At 42.0% G+C, this 16098-nt stretch overlaps 1 protein-coding gene across 2 annotated transcripts in view; it reads right to left on the reverse strand.

The window, feature by feature from the left end:
• atp2b1a (ATPase plasma membrane Ca2+ transporting 1a) overlaps positions 1 to 15531 on the reverse strand; it is a 47994-nt gene extending 32463 nt beyond the window's left edge. For both annotated transcript variants that reach the window (XM_008299644.1, XM_008299643.1), the window contains exons 1-3: positions 15521 to 15531; positions 15034 to 15036; positions 4042 to 4111 (exon numbers count right to left, since the gene is read on the reverse strand). The gene's annotated coding sequence lies outside the window, so the exon portion shown is untranslated. The remainder of the gene's footprint in view (positions 1 to 4041; positions 4112 to 15033; positions 15037 to 15520) is intronic.
• Positions 15532 to 16098: the final 567 nt, after the last annotated feature.

The raw sequence follows: 16098 nt of genomic DNA on the forward strand, positions 1-16098 counted from the left end.
CCCCTTCATAGATTAGAAGACCAGGAGGGATGGTTTTATTGAGCTGTTATACAGAGTCTCTCATGTCGGTAGGACAGAAAATATTCCAAAATGACGCATCTTTTATTGAGCCACTTTGAAGATGAGAAGCTCTCCGTGCTCTTTGTTATGTGTGATTCTACATAGCAGCTCAGAGGCCTGAGGTCCTGCCGCCCTGCCGTTTTCTGCCACAGCCTGACCTTGCTGTCCCAGTCTTTTCAGTTTTTTGGATGCACTATTCTTGACCTGAGAGTTACACACATTTCACAAAAACCTGTGATAGAGAATGCAAGTTCCCTTTTTTTTTTTTCCCTTCCAAATACTACGTTGTGACAAATTTCAGACTCATGTTGCGTGAACTAAAAATAAAACGTACATTCACGTAAGCTACCTTGATTCCTCAGAAAGGGTTCAATATAAATATCTGTGCTTTCACCATCAGAGAAACCGTATTCAGTGCGACTGAGCTGCTGCTGCTGCTGTAATGGCAGCGTCACCAGATAGCCCAAGGTGACAATGTGTTCTAGAGAGAAAAGCTATGAGGAGCAGATTAGAATTTACTTTATCTTATTCAGTGTCACTGAATAAATGAATTGAGTGACGTCTCTCAGATTTTATTATTATGAATACGAGAAAATAACTTATTTCAGGCACTCACTGTTTCGTGGAAATATTTTTTTAAGACGCTTGCAAGGGCAGTAATTGTGATTTCATTGGATAAACCAGTATGACATTACTGCTGTTCCTGCACTGAGCTGATAAGTCTCGCATTTTTCACTAAACTGCTACAATGACAGTTTGGATGCAGGGGGAAGATTATGCCATTTGCCACAAGTGATACTATCCACTACAACCAGCATTGCTCAACAATGACACACAGCTTAGAAGTATGGTCGTATTTTATATACTCAAGTATATATATTTTTGCACAAACTAAAGCTAAATCTCCTACTCGACTATTAAAATGTAGCTTCCATCATGTCAAGCTACGAAGCCCACCAGATTTGGAGAGATGCCAAGGCCAACATAAATACCTGGCAGACTGACTTGTGGCACATTTAGACCTTCTGCCCATGTTGAAAATTGATGCATGATGTGCTTTAGAGTGTATTAGTTGTCGGGATCAGAGTTTATAATTAGTTTTGCCAGTTTTTTTTACAACTATAGCCCCTTTGATCCCCCACAACTATTATGCTAAAGCATATTAACTGTAGTCACACATGTGTGGTTCAATTCAACTGCTTAGTTAGGCAAGGTTTGAATGAATGAATGAATGGATGAATGAGGAGTCATGAATGAGTCAAACAACCATGTAACCTAAAACCTTTGCCTGGAATAACCTTGGCCTTACAATTCACACAGAACACAAAAGATAAGCAAAATTCCATTATAAGTAAATAGTACCATAAATACATTGTGCCTACTGGGACAAAACCAGACTATATTTAGATTTCTATGTTGCTTTACATATGGCTCAATGTCACCTTAGATCAATGACCTACAGCGGCATGATCCCTAAAATGATGCCGTGCATTTGGCAATTACAAACATTTGACTTACAGACCGAACTGAGGACAAACATTGCTAATTGTTAATTACTTTTTTTTTTTTGGATGCTGCACTTGTAATTGCCCCCCAGTGCAGAGCATGACAATGTATGAAGTGAACTTGTCAAGCAGCTGTAAGGGGAACTCATCCGTGTTGATTTAGAAAGAGACTTGACAAGAAATTTCTGCCTGGAGGAAAGTATAGCGTTACTCCACAGTGACTATCGCTCTGTGATTTCACAAACTCCTGTGTCATGAGAAGCAAACTGCACTTATTTCAACAGCAAGCAACACGTTAGATTAGTGGAAATCACACACTCTCCGGCGTGGCTAATGAACCTAATATGCACTGCCGGAAAGGATTTTGAAAAAAATAAAACATGAGTCGCAGTCTTGCAAGGTTGTCGGTAGAGAAAACATTACCCGGCCGAGTCACACAGCCAAGGAGGTCAAGTGATCTTGCCTCTGCAATATAACAATTTTCCAGAACAATTCAGGAAACAAGAGTAACAACTGCTTACTTGTAGTATTTTGCCAGCAGCAATGTCAATAGCCAACCATTGAAAATAAAAAGAAGAAAAGAACGGTACAGCGAGGAATAAGAAAGGATATTTTTGTCATTCTTGAGTGACAGCAACAGTCTGAGTTCAAAGGGCTCAGACACAGCAACAGATTATGTTACTGATGATTTAAGTGAATCATTAAACAAAACCAATTTTTATATTACTGAGCAGGACAGTTACAATGAAAGCTCATTGGAAAACACTGCTCTAATGCAGTAAAATCTAGGAAATTTAGACATATCATTTATCCAAAACTGAAACTGAATCCCAGCAACTGTCATTACATGTAGGCTTTACTCTGCAGAGAGGCATTCTGTCAATAATATTTGCCCATGGAATTGCTTAGCTGTCATTATATTATGTAATAAGTCTAGAGATAAGTGCTCCATACCGAGGTGACTGGCACAGCTTGGATCTCAGTCCATACACTAAATTCTATGCTTCAATTTCACATTTTAAAAAACATAACTACAATCCTGCTTGCAATCCACTGTGGGATCACAAGTCATTATACAAACACAGGAAGACACCGCTGGCGCTGCAGCAAGCCGGGTGCTATTTAATTGGATAAGGAGTGATCCCTTCAACTAGACACCAAAAGGTGCTCGGTGGCTGCCCTCCACACCAACCTGGACACTCGCAGGTAATGTCTGCACAAACTGTATAACACCGTCCATCGAGATTACAAGTGCAGCGTTAATCATCTTGCAAAGATTAAGAAAGCGTGAATGGCAATTTAAAGCGACGTGCTGCGTTCAAGGTCTTCCCGAATCGTCATAAAAAAGAAAGGATCGTTATTGCTTTATTAGCGTTATAGATTTACAAATTATTACTGTCCTCACACTGCTGTGACATTTAGGATAGTTAAAAAACGTGAACAAATGGTGTCAGTGCTTTAGGGATGAGGTTAAGCATCGACAAACACAAATCGAAGGAGGGGAGCAGATTTCGACATAACACCGGCTAGTGATAGTCGCCCTAATGGGTGTTTTAAGTTTGACAGCACGGCAAGAGGTTGTCGGTCGATAAAAACGACGTTGCCAGTACGTGCATTAAAACACATTTACTGGGTCTCCAAATGCAGTGACAGGCAGCCGGGAGGACTTTCTGGGTGCCTCCGAGGGCTCTCCCGAGTTGAGTCCCGACACTCGGAGCACACGGTACCGGGCCGTTTTGCACTATCACCCCGTTAGCTTACTGACATTATCTGTCTGCATGTACAATCCACGGGACGTTAAAACGGACTGAATGACAAGTCGGCGTGTAAACTCTGGCATTTGTGCGTTAGAATGAAATGCAAATAACTTTCTGAGAGCTCCATATTTTTTAAGAGACTGGCATGTTTTTTTTTTCCTTTCTTTTTTGTAAAACGAGGATGAGCCTCCAAACGTCAATCTGCTGTCCGTTCAAAAACAACGTTCCCGGCTAGCGTGCACTGTTAGCCAACTAGCTCCCATGCGTTAGCTTGTGCTGATTGTAAAGAGGGGAGGGAAAATACACAAAAGCGACTTCTAACACACTGACAAGTCGAAAAACTTAGCCGGGAGCAACGCAGGAGCCTAAGTAAACTTAAACAAAGGCAAAGGGAATGTGGTAGCATCCCGGCTGATTAGCTACCTGGGTTGGAAAGCGAGACGCCCAATGTCAGTATGTATCCAAGATATAACGTTAGCTAACGATGTTAGCCTGGTACACAGCTAACTACCCAAGGCAGCTACCCACCAGTGGCTGGCCCTCGTTGATCATTGCACGCAAAAAAAATGAAGACTTAACCGGTCGGAGTTGTTTTTTTAAAATATATATAAATGTATGCAACGTCCAAAAAAAAAAAAAAAACACTTGGAAGCAGCTTTGATCTTTTGTCGCTCAAGCAAAGGAGGAAAAAAAAAAAGAAGCAAAAAAAAAATACTTACTCCGTTCTCTGAAGAGCACCCCAGGTCCCTTTCTCTCTTTAACTCCCCCTCAGTCTCACCAAAGACTAGACTCTCTCCCCTGATCTGAGGTAAAATCCCGCCCACTGCGCTGTCACAACCACAACCAAAGTCTCCGGCCTGAGCTGTCAAGATAGTTCCCATCCCACCGGAGCGCGTGGTCGCTCCCTGGAACCAAAGAGTGTCTGCAACGATCCCCATGTCTCTTACTGCTCTGTGTCCTACATAAACACCGATCCTGTTGTTTTTTTTTTTGGATGAAAAGCTCCCAAAATGAACTGATGTAGTTTCCAGTGCCTACATTGTGACTAAAATAGAATTACAATAGAATTATTTTTATTGATCCTCAATTGGGAGAAATTTGCATGCCATAGCAGCATCCAAAATAAAATAGAAAAGAAAGTACAAGGAAATAACAATAATTAAGTAATAAAGGGTTAGGATCAGCTGAACTAATTCATAATTGACTCCAAAAAGAGACCATTTCTTTATTTTCTATCCCAAATCCATCTATAAATCAATTGCAGTCTAGTTACCAATTATAAGCAACAATATTAAACATATTAAACATTCAACATAACACATCATACTAACTACAAACGTCATGCCTCATTAGACATATTCTATTACCAGACACATTAAAGCTTCACAAAGACACCTTTTGCTCTCATTGTTGACATAATGTTATTTTTATTTGCATGTTATAGCTGTTTGACCCAGATAAAAGCAGGTGGAAACATCAGACTTTGATGGTGACACTTTATGTTGCCACAAATAACGCACCACATTTCTAAGAGCTAACCACAATAGACATCTGTAACAGACCACAGCTGCTTTTTTTTTTATGCAGCACAATAAAAAAAAAATCTATGCGTCACTGTGACTTCTCCAAGGTTTGAAACATTAAAATCTAGCTGACAGTGTATTCGACAACAAAGTCAAACACACTCAGCCACAACAACGTGTTTTCCCGTCGCGCTCCCAAGCCGAAGAAGGAAGTGGGTTGGGGTGAATCATCTCGCCTCGCCTCGCTCCCTTCTGTCACAACACCGCCGGGGACATGTGATGCGCGTCAAAAGGAGGATGGGTATGGACCGCTGGTGTGGATTCCCATTGGCTTAGCCAGCATATCAGTCGCCTATGGAAACGGTTACGTCATGATCCCCTCGTACTCCCTCTTTGCTCCCGTGTCGCTTTATAATAACAGGATTATTCAACAGTTTCCCCCCACCATCATATGATGCAGCCAGCACAAAAAGAAAAAAAAAAAAAAAAAAAAAAAAAAAAAAAAGTAACGCACCGAAACCTCCCTGCATCGTCCCTGCTATCTGGCTTTGCCTGAGCTCCACCTCGACACAACCAGGCTCTTCCCTCGGCGACTAATCAAACCTGACGTCATTCTTTCCATGACGTTTTTTTTCTTTTCTTTTTTTCTTCTTCTTCTTCTTCTTCTCTCCTCCGGATTCAATGCCTGTTTTATTTGCGATTCTTCAGTCCTGGTTGAGGAGTCACACACTCGATAATCAGCCCTCCTTACTGCTGGGGCCAGCTGTCAGTGACATGCAAAGTTACAGCCCTGCATTACAATGTAAGCAGAAGAATGCATCTATGCATTTACCAGTCTCCTTACTCGTGGATTTCGTGCAAGGAATTGAACAGAGCACATGCATGCAGGACAGAGCTTTACAATTCAGGTGCAGGAGAAGTTCTCCTGTTGTAAGAGAAGTGGGTGCAAAGAAATACAAATTGCATGTGCAAAAAAGAGCAAGTGAAGCATTTTTGTTTTTGCGCTCAAGGTGAATTACTCATCAACTCTGCACGAACCAAGTCATGTAGATAAATAGACATTTGACATATGACTTTCATCTTTTATGAGTCAATGATGGACCCCATGTTAAAAAATGCACCAGTTTTGGTTGATGATAAACAGAAAACAACTCCAGTTAAGGTCAAACCTCTGTGTAATATACTTGCTGTCTTGACATAATGGGATTTATCATTAACAACAGGCCAGGAGTGCACAGGAGCATCTACCTCTTCAGATCTGTAAACAGGGGGGAAAGTTCAAACGTGTTTAGGCTTGTGTGCGACTTAAGAGCTGGAAAATGTCATTTCAAAATTTCTGAGACAGAAAGAGGAAGGTAAGAGACAGAAGGGGTGGGGAAAAGAAAGCTTGATTTATGTAAGTTGACTTGTGCAATCTTTTGACCTTATGTGTCTGTGTGTGATTTGACTTTGTTGATTCAGCCGAAAGAAGAATGAGGAACAATCAAGATGCACAGATGGATGACAAAAACATCTACAAGATAGATAGATAGATAGATAGATAGATAGATAGATAGATAGATAGATAGATAGATAGATAGATAGATGCTCCTCCACGCCCTTGACACATCTTTAACTGACAGTTTCCTGCTCGAAAGCTTCAAACTAGACGTGCACAACAGCAGCGTCAAGATGCTGATGTTTTTCCTGTGCAACCAACAGCAACGCAGGCCTGAGCTGAGCTAGCACCGAGCAACAAGCATTGCTCCACAGGCCTTCAAACCCCACAGTGCCAAAGGAGAAACAAGATCTATTTTTACATCCACCATTGTAACAGTTCACTGTCAGTGGTTTTAGTGGTTTCCTGAGTGGCAGCCAGCAGTGCTTTGTGTTGGGCAAACCCGGAGCAGATGTTCCTCCAACAAGACACTGATGCCGCCCATTTCTTACTCCCTCTCTCCCTCTCCCTATCTTTGTCTGTCAGTCCATCAGTCTTGAGCATCCCTACCCTCTTTATCTTACTTTTCCAGATACTGCAGAAGTCAGAGGACACACTTAAGAAACTAATGGCGGGAATACGAACGTAGACGCGCACTCGTCACAGCTTTTGAGGCTCTGAATCGGGAAGATCCATGGATGAGAGTGGATTATCTGGCTAACATATTGTTTAATTTGTACAAAAGCAACAATTAAACAATACTTAACGTTTCAAGAGGTCTTTAGAGGTGCTAGTCGGCGGATTTTGTGGCAACGAGACTGAGCCAGACGGGCTGTTTGCTCTTGTTGGCATTATCTGTGATACTTAAGCTAATCAGCTGCAGACAAATATGAGACTGAGCCTCTCATCTCACTCTTGACCTCAACGTGAATAAGCACACATCAGTACTAAAGTGCTATGTGTAAGAATGTGAAGCAATTTACATGCATTAATTGCTTTTTTTTGTGACCGGTATGTGAGTGGATTGTAATATAACCAAATAAAATGAGACCTTCCCTGACTGTCTGGGTTGTCTACAGCAGCTTGTGGGCTGATTTCTATGTAAAGAGCCTGAATTTTCCAGGAAAATCCAGAAGATGAGACAGTTGTGCCTACTTCTAAGTGCCTCGTGTTCCCAGCGCAACACAGACTATGACATGAACTCCATGTAAGCACAAAAACAAACAAAAAAGTTTTATTTAGTGAAGCCCATCTGGCCAAATGTGAATGTGATCGATGTTGGGGAGACAACTAGAGTCAACACTGATAGGGTATTAGATTTAAAGAGAGACGAAGGAGGGAAAAGACACAAGTCAAACAATAGTCTTGAACAGCCAGACCTTTCTCCAGCACTGGGGAATCAAATCAAATATAGCTCACACTCTTGAATATACAGACATATTGAAGGAAAAACCAAGTGTCTCTGTAAGGTTTGACCGTCACATCTAGTCAGAACAGATTCAATGTACCTTAGCAGTGACTCTACGAAAAATCTAGATAGATACTCCAAAAGATATTTAGTGTTTTGATGGTGGTGGTGGTGGACAGGACTATCTAATGTTGGGTCAAAATCGCCCAAAAGCGGGTAACAGTGAAGGCATCAGCGTTTGATTTACATAACGTTCGTCAAACCATTCAGTGACTGCTCATGCCGAATGGATGGAATCTTAGACAAGACCACTCCCATCACAAAACAAATGTTCCATTGATAAGAACATCTTTTTATTGAACTGCTGTGACTTTTATCTCTAAGGTGGACAAGTGACCATGTCAGCAAGCTGCACCCCACAGTATGACTGATCCAATCCTCTCACTGTAGGGGTCAAAGGTTCAGGCTTTTCCTTTAGTTTGTGTCTGAAGGTCACAATATAACAACTGTGTAACTTTAGTCAACATGACGCCCTCCAATCACATTCAGTCTAATAACTGTCAGATCGCTGCAGGACGCTGATTGCATTTAATTTCACAGCCACCAGTGTTATTAATAACCATGTAGAATCTCAAAGAAGTATGTGAAACATTAAACAATCGCACAAGCATGAGATACGAATGCGCGCTTTCAAGCATAAACCATGAGGAGACTTCATAAAAATGTAAGTAAAAACTGAATTCTTCATGCCAAACTCGTCGACTTTCCGTGACAACATTTTCCTCTCAGTCTGCGGCTGATGTTTGTAGCGTCTGTTCTAAAACTGACAGAAGATAAATTGGAATTCTGCTTTGTGTCATCGCTGCCTGTTTGTTCAGTTGAAACCGCTTAATCTCTGTTTCAATCCATTTAAACACTTAGGGACGGCACAAGTGAGCAAGACAGCGAAGCCCAAAAACGAAGGGCCAAACAAAGTTGAGTATACACAGCAATCTGGGAGTTGTTTGGTCTTTCGATTCAACAGTGAATTATTTACTGTGGGAAATTAAAAGAAAAGAGACAATGTTTATCTGCACAGAGAGCAGAGCAGTAATGCCAGAAGACAAACCACTACAGAAAAGCTTCAAATAATCCTGTTTCTTAAATTATGAGGAAATTACATCTCAGCAAACACTCAGAGAGCCATGCTGAGTTTTTTAAATTGGGTAGACCAATCATTTTCCCCACAGCTGTTGTCTGAGTCTTGCTGTTGACTCAGTTTCTCGGTGGAAATTTGCCATATGCTCTGGAGCATCTTGTGAACTACAGTAAATGTCAAGTGTCATTAGCCTTTGTGCATGCTAATGTGTTGTTCATGCCGTCTGAGTAAGCATTAATGATGAGGTTCGCCAAAACTCTCCCAAAAGGGGATGTTGCCTTCAGGGTAACTTTTGCATTTACTACAAACACAATCAAAACCGAATTACGTTCTTAATTTAAGTTGAAAAAGAACATATGGTCCTGTGGAGGCAGATATAAAGTTAGGCAAAAGTGTTGTCACATTTGGAATAAACAAGATGCTTGCGGTTGTGAGTGTGTTTGCTCGTCCTAACATAGAACTTTAATTACTGTGGTAGAGCTCTACGCACCATGAGACAAGATAGCTTGACAAATAATTGCAGGTTGAGCTGAGAAGTGTCTAGCAACTGGCACTGCGTGAATGTGTCCGCTGTTGTAACTGAGAGGAACTTTGTTACGGTCTCGGCATCTTATCACGGTTTTTTTAGATAGCATGCTGCTGTGAACTGATTAAGACATTAGCACAATGGAAAACCCGAAGAGACTGGAAAATAATAAACCACGGAGAGATTATCTGGTATTTCCTAAACATTCTTTAAAATAAACATATGAGTGCAATGGAAACGCCTGATGGTGCACTAGGAGATCATGTGCCTCCTGAGCCGAGGCAAGTGGAAAAACATGAAGATGTCTCATTAGCCCACTTGCACAACCAGGTCCCTATCAGTCAGGACGTGCTGTATGAATATTGCTTCCTCTGGTCAACCGATCTTTCTACACTGCTTTGTTTCTTGAACGGACATCGGATTTTCCACTGGCTCAGCACATTGGCAAAGAGTTAGACGTGGAGGAGGAGGGAGGGAGGGGGCTTCCTCCTTTTGAAGAGGAAGAGGAAAAATAGTGTTGCATGCTTTAGAGAAAGACTGCTGATCGGGGCTGATGATGTGTGAGAATTTTCCAATTGCACATTAATCAGAAGCCCAGCTGTTGACCAATGCTTCGCTTGTGTTGCTCGGTGTTATGATTATATGTCATCTTGCTGGGCTTAGCGTCAGGAGGGCTGCGCTACAACTGGACTGTTTAGACCCATTATTCAAACAGGACAGTAGCTGTATCAATCAGACTAAGTTGATATTAAGGATGGGTCTCGCACATTGTAATAACAAACCTTCCTCATCCAACACGTCATTAGTTTGCTACAATTACTGTAATCACATTTATCCAAACATTGGTTTATGTCTGCTGAAGAGGACTCCAATTATATGATTATCATTCACACTCCGCTGACTGGCAAAACAACAAGTGACACAGACGCAAGAATCGTAACTGTGATACAGAGAAGATCTGACTCGTGGAACAGTCTGGCACACAAAGACCCCTTGTACGACGGAGAGCTGAGTGAGAGGTGGAGGTAGGTGAGGCGGCGGCGGCAAGGAGGGGTCTATCGTGATTGAGCTGCCTGCCCCAGGTTTGTGCATGTTTGTGTTTCCAGCTACCCCTGGAATTTACTGCACGGCACAGGCGAGGGGCAGCCGCAGAGAGGTGAATGGCCCGCAGGATAAAGGCCAGAGTTGTTGGGAAAAAAGAGTAGCGGAGGGAAATAGAGGAAGGGAGGGAGGAGAGAGAAGTTGTAGAAAAGGAAGAGAAAGATGGAGCAAAAAAAAAAAAAAGGCACAAGGAGTTATTGTAAAAGGCAAAGAGTCAGCAAATAAGTGTGAACTGGAAATAGAGATGGTAAAACAAAAGCCGTGTGTGCGCACAGTGTGTGTTCAGGGAAGGAGACAGTGGTCTTACTCAGCCCTGAGCCAGCAGCACGGAGATTATCTGGCCAAGTTTCCACTCGCAAACAATAATTCACCTCAAGTGCCCATTGAGGCCAGACTTTGTAGGGACGGCGACCCACCCAGCGCAATATGAGGTTGTGTGAGTGGATGAGTGTGTTGTTATAGTGCACCATGCAAACTTGTGTGTGTGTGTGAAGACGAGCAGTGGAAGGGTGTCAGCCGGGTTGCGCCACTGCCCACCAGGACGTGTTTTCCACGGCCGGTTTTTCCGTCGATATCTTCTGTATTTACATTCGACATGGCAGGCGGTGATACTGGAAAGTGTATTTCATTCAGACCAGTGAACATTTTACATGTCATAAAATGTAGGGCATATAAATAGTCTTGATTCAATTACCGCCAAGGCAGAGAAACCACCTGAGATTTCACATTTAGACTCAGTTCAATGCTCATGGAAAAGCCTGCCATCGGATTGCCAACAGGAATGAAAGTGGAAAACAAAACATGCAAGACAAAAATATTGCAGAATGAAGCGCAAGTTTCTGTGTGTTTCAGAGAAGAAAAGTTCCACGTTGTGGTTATTAATAGAAGGGACAGACTACGCTTGAGCGTTTAAGTGCAGCTCGACGGTGAGGGCTAGTTAGCGCGCTGGCAGAGGTGACTTTGGGTAAATTAGTGGCAACAGGCAGTAATTAAGAATCGTTTTCACTGTGCTTAGTTGTTCAGTTAGGCGTGGAGCCCATCAGCCCTATAAATCTGCTTTTCTCTTCCCCCAAAGTCTGAGCTGTGCCACCAGGGACCAGGCAAAACAATTAATGGCAACTTAATTACAGTGCCACATCAGATTTTTGCTTAACCCACAGAATGTGCAGAGAGCAAGAGAGGGGCGCATTAAAAGTGCATGTTTCCCCCAAGCCGACGCAGAGCTTTTACAATGTCCAAAGCAGAGTGGCATAGTCTGGGCACAGATGGGGCACAGAGGAGGAGATCCAATGGGAACTCGGTGCCCTTTACACCCCATTTCTTCCCTTTGGCATGGGGGCTTTTCCCCTGGGAAAGGATGAAGGCGGGGTTATAGACTAGGACCTAAGCTGCTTGATGCAAAGGGACCGTGGAGCATGTATGTGTACACGTTCAAGATGCACATATGCATACAAATACACAACCTTAGTCTGCAGTAACCTTAATCTTTACAGCAAAGACAAAAAATGGACATATGTGTCTATGTGGAAAGGGAGGTGAATAGTTTCAAAAAGAAGCAGCACGTGATTTTACCTTCAATTAAACAGTTCACATGTTCAATCAGCAGACCTGTTTCTAAACTATAAAATATACAAGAATATGCTTTATATCGACCAAATGCATATTTATAACTCTAAAGCAATAGTTTCACAGTTTGGTAAATAGGGTTATTATATGTTTTCTGCTTAGATAATAACAGAAATAACACTCTGATTCCTCTAAATGTGAAGCTACAATTGTTGATCAAAAAAGTTCCAGGACTGTTCATGTAAAGCGTGCATGGAGAGCGCCATGGTCACTAGTGTGCAACATGCGTGAGTGGTAGCTCATCATTTGGGATGTCATGTTACCTTTGCTTTTGTGAACACTGGTAGGGGAACAGTTGTGATTTCTTCACGGAGCACTAACCGGAGCAGAGAAGAAAAAAATCCATTTCAGTGTCTGTCAGCGGCAGGGATTCGTTACCTTTAGTTTGAGGATCATTACTGGTGACAAGAGGTGGCTCTGCAGCTACCACTGAGAGAAGAAACAACAGTTTTCTGAGTGAACAATCCCACAGGCAAAACTGAACAAGGTGCATTAGGTTATGAATACAGCGAGGACGCTTGTTGTTTTCTTCAACATTCACGTAGTTCTGCACCAGGAATTAATCCTCCAGGGTTGGGCTGTCACGCAGCGATCTAATGTGACGTCCTGAGGTGTCTGAGGAAGAACGTTCGGCACTAATGACTGGAATAAAATGAGCTTCTAGGGTACGCTAGAAGTGTTGCAGAAGCACTCAGGGTGCTGTATTGGTCTAAAAGGAGACTACTTCGAAGGGGATAGTGGCCAAATGTTACCTAGCTACTGTTTATGATTAATATTGGCACAGTCTTGTAACTTTTTGATCAACTCTGTTATAGCCAGTAGACGGTTACTGAGCCCTACTACTGGGAGCCGAAGGAAACGGATAACCAGTGTATGAGTGCACACATGCTTACTGGAACAGCATCTTTTGAGATCACAAGTTATTCTTTTTTTTAATCTACTTTGTTTTAATAATTAAAAAATAAGTGAAACTAGACTAAACTAAGGTAAGCTAAGCCCTTGCTAGCTGCAGCCAATAGGACAGTGGCATTCTCATCTCAGAATGACAAAAATTTCCCAAACATCAAACTATGGCTTTCAATTGCATTTTTAATAAGGACTAACTATAAAGTCCTGAAGACATGGTGTCATATCCACGTTAGCCTCTATTCCACTAGCATCTGTACCTCAGTGCAGTCCATCACTGAGCATTTCTGTCGTTGTTCCTGGGGTTTACAGCTCCATCGTCCAATCCACTATCTCGAAGAATTTTTAACGTGTGATTTTAACAAAGTTAGACAACAATTAACATTTGCACAGATGTTCTCTCTCAAAGCATATGTGTTCAGTCCTTTCTGTTCTGCTATTTTTATGGACATGTCTGACCTCACTATGACCCACTTACTTGCACATGCACTAACTTTCTGTCAAACCATTAGCCTGCAAACATCCTACAGGAAAAGGTGTTGAAAAGACTGTTGAGAAAGGTTGTTTTAAAAGCTGGATTTGCAGTTTTTAATGTAGCTGTAAATGTTTTGAATGAGATTTTCTTATTTCTGGAACAGAATTTGGAAGTTCTTGTGTCACCTTGGCTTTCTAGTTTTTGATTCCATCCAACAATTTGTCTGTAGTACTAAAAATTTTGCATTCACTGGTCTCACAGTTGTTGAGGTAAGTATGAATTCTGCCAATTTCAAATTGGAAGAAAAAAAAATCGGAGATGCTTACCACAGCAATGTGGAAAAAAACACAAAGCCTTTTTTTAAGCATAGAAGAATTGAAATGATGCACACAAAAACAGAAAGGCAGAAAAAAAAAATCAGGAATTTGCCAACAACAGTGGACACAATCCATAAATAACCGGTCATCCTTATGGGATTAAAGGATTTTAAGAATTTCAACTGTCTTTTTCATTTTGTTGCACAAAACCAGGCCAATATGACATGTTGCTCCAGAGGAGATGTAGATGTGGGTAAAATCATAGCCCTGCTTAGTTACCAAGCTGCGACCAACCCCGTGATTACATGTCATGTCCCCATCATCATTACCACTGGCACACCCCTTACCCCGATTTAGAGAGAGAGGCCGATCCGGCATGATCCCACCGTAGCAGATGGATATGTCAGATATGCCTGCTTGGGCTTATGGAGATGCTTAGTGGTAAATGTAATGACCTGTGTGGGTTCGTGTGTGTGTGTGTGTGTGTGTGTGTGTGTTTGCCTACCCCTCAATCCACTGTTCCAATTACCCTGCATCTGTCTGGGGAAAACTCAGTCACTTTGCTGCGACAGAAGGGCAGAGCCAGTTATAACTTAGGTTCTCCATTCCTGATTGAGAGACAGAGAGAACTTCAGGAGACAGAAATAAATAAATATAACTCTGTTTACTTGGTTGATTAAAGTGACAAATTACCAACTACTGTGGCTGCCAAGATGACAGAGTTGAGAAATGGTTTTAAACTGTGCCCCAAAGAAAAAGTTTAAGGTTACGACCAACTGTGCCCATCTCCAGGACCATTATCAGCTGCATGACTAACAACATGTGTGATAGTTGATGGCTTCGGCTTTGTGGTCTGGGCAAGGATTACTCCCCTTCAAAAGACCAACACAAAGGGAGCAAACAAATCTCAGTGCTTGATGGTGATGACCTGGTTCGGTGCAATTCAGGAAGTCAGTTTGGTCTACTTAAGTTTAAAAAGAACACAATGTGCCCTGTAATTAAATTACTGAACATACTGACAGGTTCAACAAGGCTGTGGTTTAAGGTCTCTGAGTCGTAACACACGTGATGCTGAGCTTTAACATTTTCCATCCAATAATTACACACTTTTTTTTGGATTTATTTAGGCTCAAATGACTTTTTGATAGACTGTGTTGTGAGCTGGTTGACGTATTGGCTACCTTTCAGATTCCCTTTACACATATTCACTCAGGAAAAATCGCCACAAATCTCCTCTGTCTTGTCCTTAAGCCTTTCCTCTCCTCTGAAGTCACAACCTTAAGCTGCTGCCCAATGGTTGACGGAAACTTCTCTCTGTGTTAGTGTGTCATGTGAAGGGCACGGCAGGAGTTTTCCAGCGCTCTTTCGGCAGAAAAACACACCCATCCCTGGTGTGATGCATCACAAGCGCTGGAGAAAGGAGGGTATGTTTGTCAAAGCTCTTTGGTGGGCTTCCTGTTTTGACTTTCCAGGACGGCAGGGCTTTGTGGATGTATACTGTGTTTGGGAAGGAGGCGTCTCAGCATCAGACGGTGTTCTCAGAAGCCTTGTTGCTTTCATGTTACTGCTGATGTAATGACTACACCTCATTTCACTAATGAGCCCCACAATGACACAACTAGAAATGTTATCTGTGAGAATAGCTTCCATTCAGTCACGGAGCATTGAAGTTGAACTCTCCATCATCGTACCTCTCCTTGGTATTTGTTAAATGTCGGCGGGTGCAGTCCGTCCATTAGCCTTGTCTATGTAAAATTCCACTCAGATCTCCAGTATGTGAGAAACCATAGAAACAGACTGGCCTTTGTTTCTTGTACTCGGGAAAGTGTCGTGTGAGCTGAACTGAGTAATACTGCTGTGGCAGATGACTGGCCCACTCACACACATTCAGTGTTGGAGAAAAAAATGGGTGAAAAATTACATTAATAAAAGGTGTGACATTTTGAAGGGCTGAAGATGATTTTCTATCAACTCTTCTTTTTGATAAACTCCCTCCTCAGGCAGAGACTCTATGTACCAGTCAGAATCAGGCTCGAAACATGAAGCTGTGATGTTTTGGGCAGACATGCAAGTTTGTGAAAAACCACTTTGTAGTGGTACGGTGTCCGTCCTGCACTCCATTATCATCTCTCACCGAAATGTGTAATCAGTTATTAAGCTTAGAGAGTCAGGTTGACATTTTCGCAAATTGGCTTATTTGCTTTCGTCCTGAGAGTAAAATGAGACCAATGATTCCATTCGAATGCGTGTTGTACACTATAGTAAATATGTAGCTGGAGAAAGCAGCCAGTGAGTTAAGCCTAACATAAAGATTAGAAACAAGGGGGACAGCTAGTCTA

Source organism: Stegastes partitus, unplaced genomic scaffold (assembly GCF_000690725.1).
Source record: "Stegastes partitus isolate 25-593 unplaced genomic scaffold, Stegastes_partitus-1.0.2 Scaffold1441, whole genome shotgun sequence".
Classification (NCBI taxonomy): Eukaryota; Metazoa; Chordata; class Actinopteri; family Pomacentridae; genus Stegastes; species Stegastes partitus.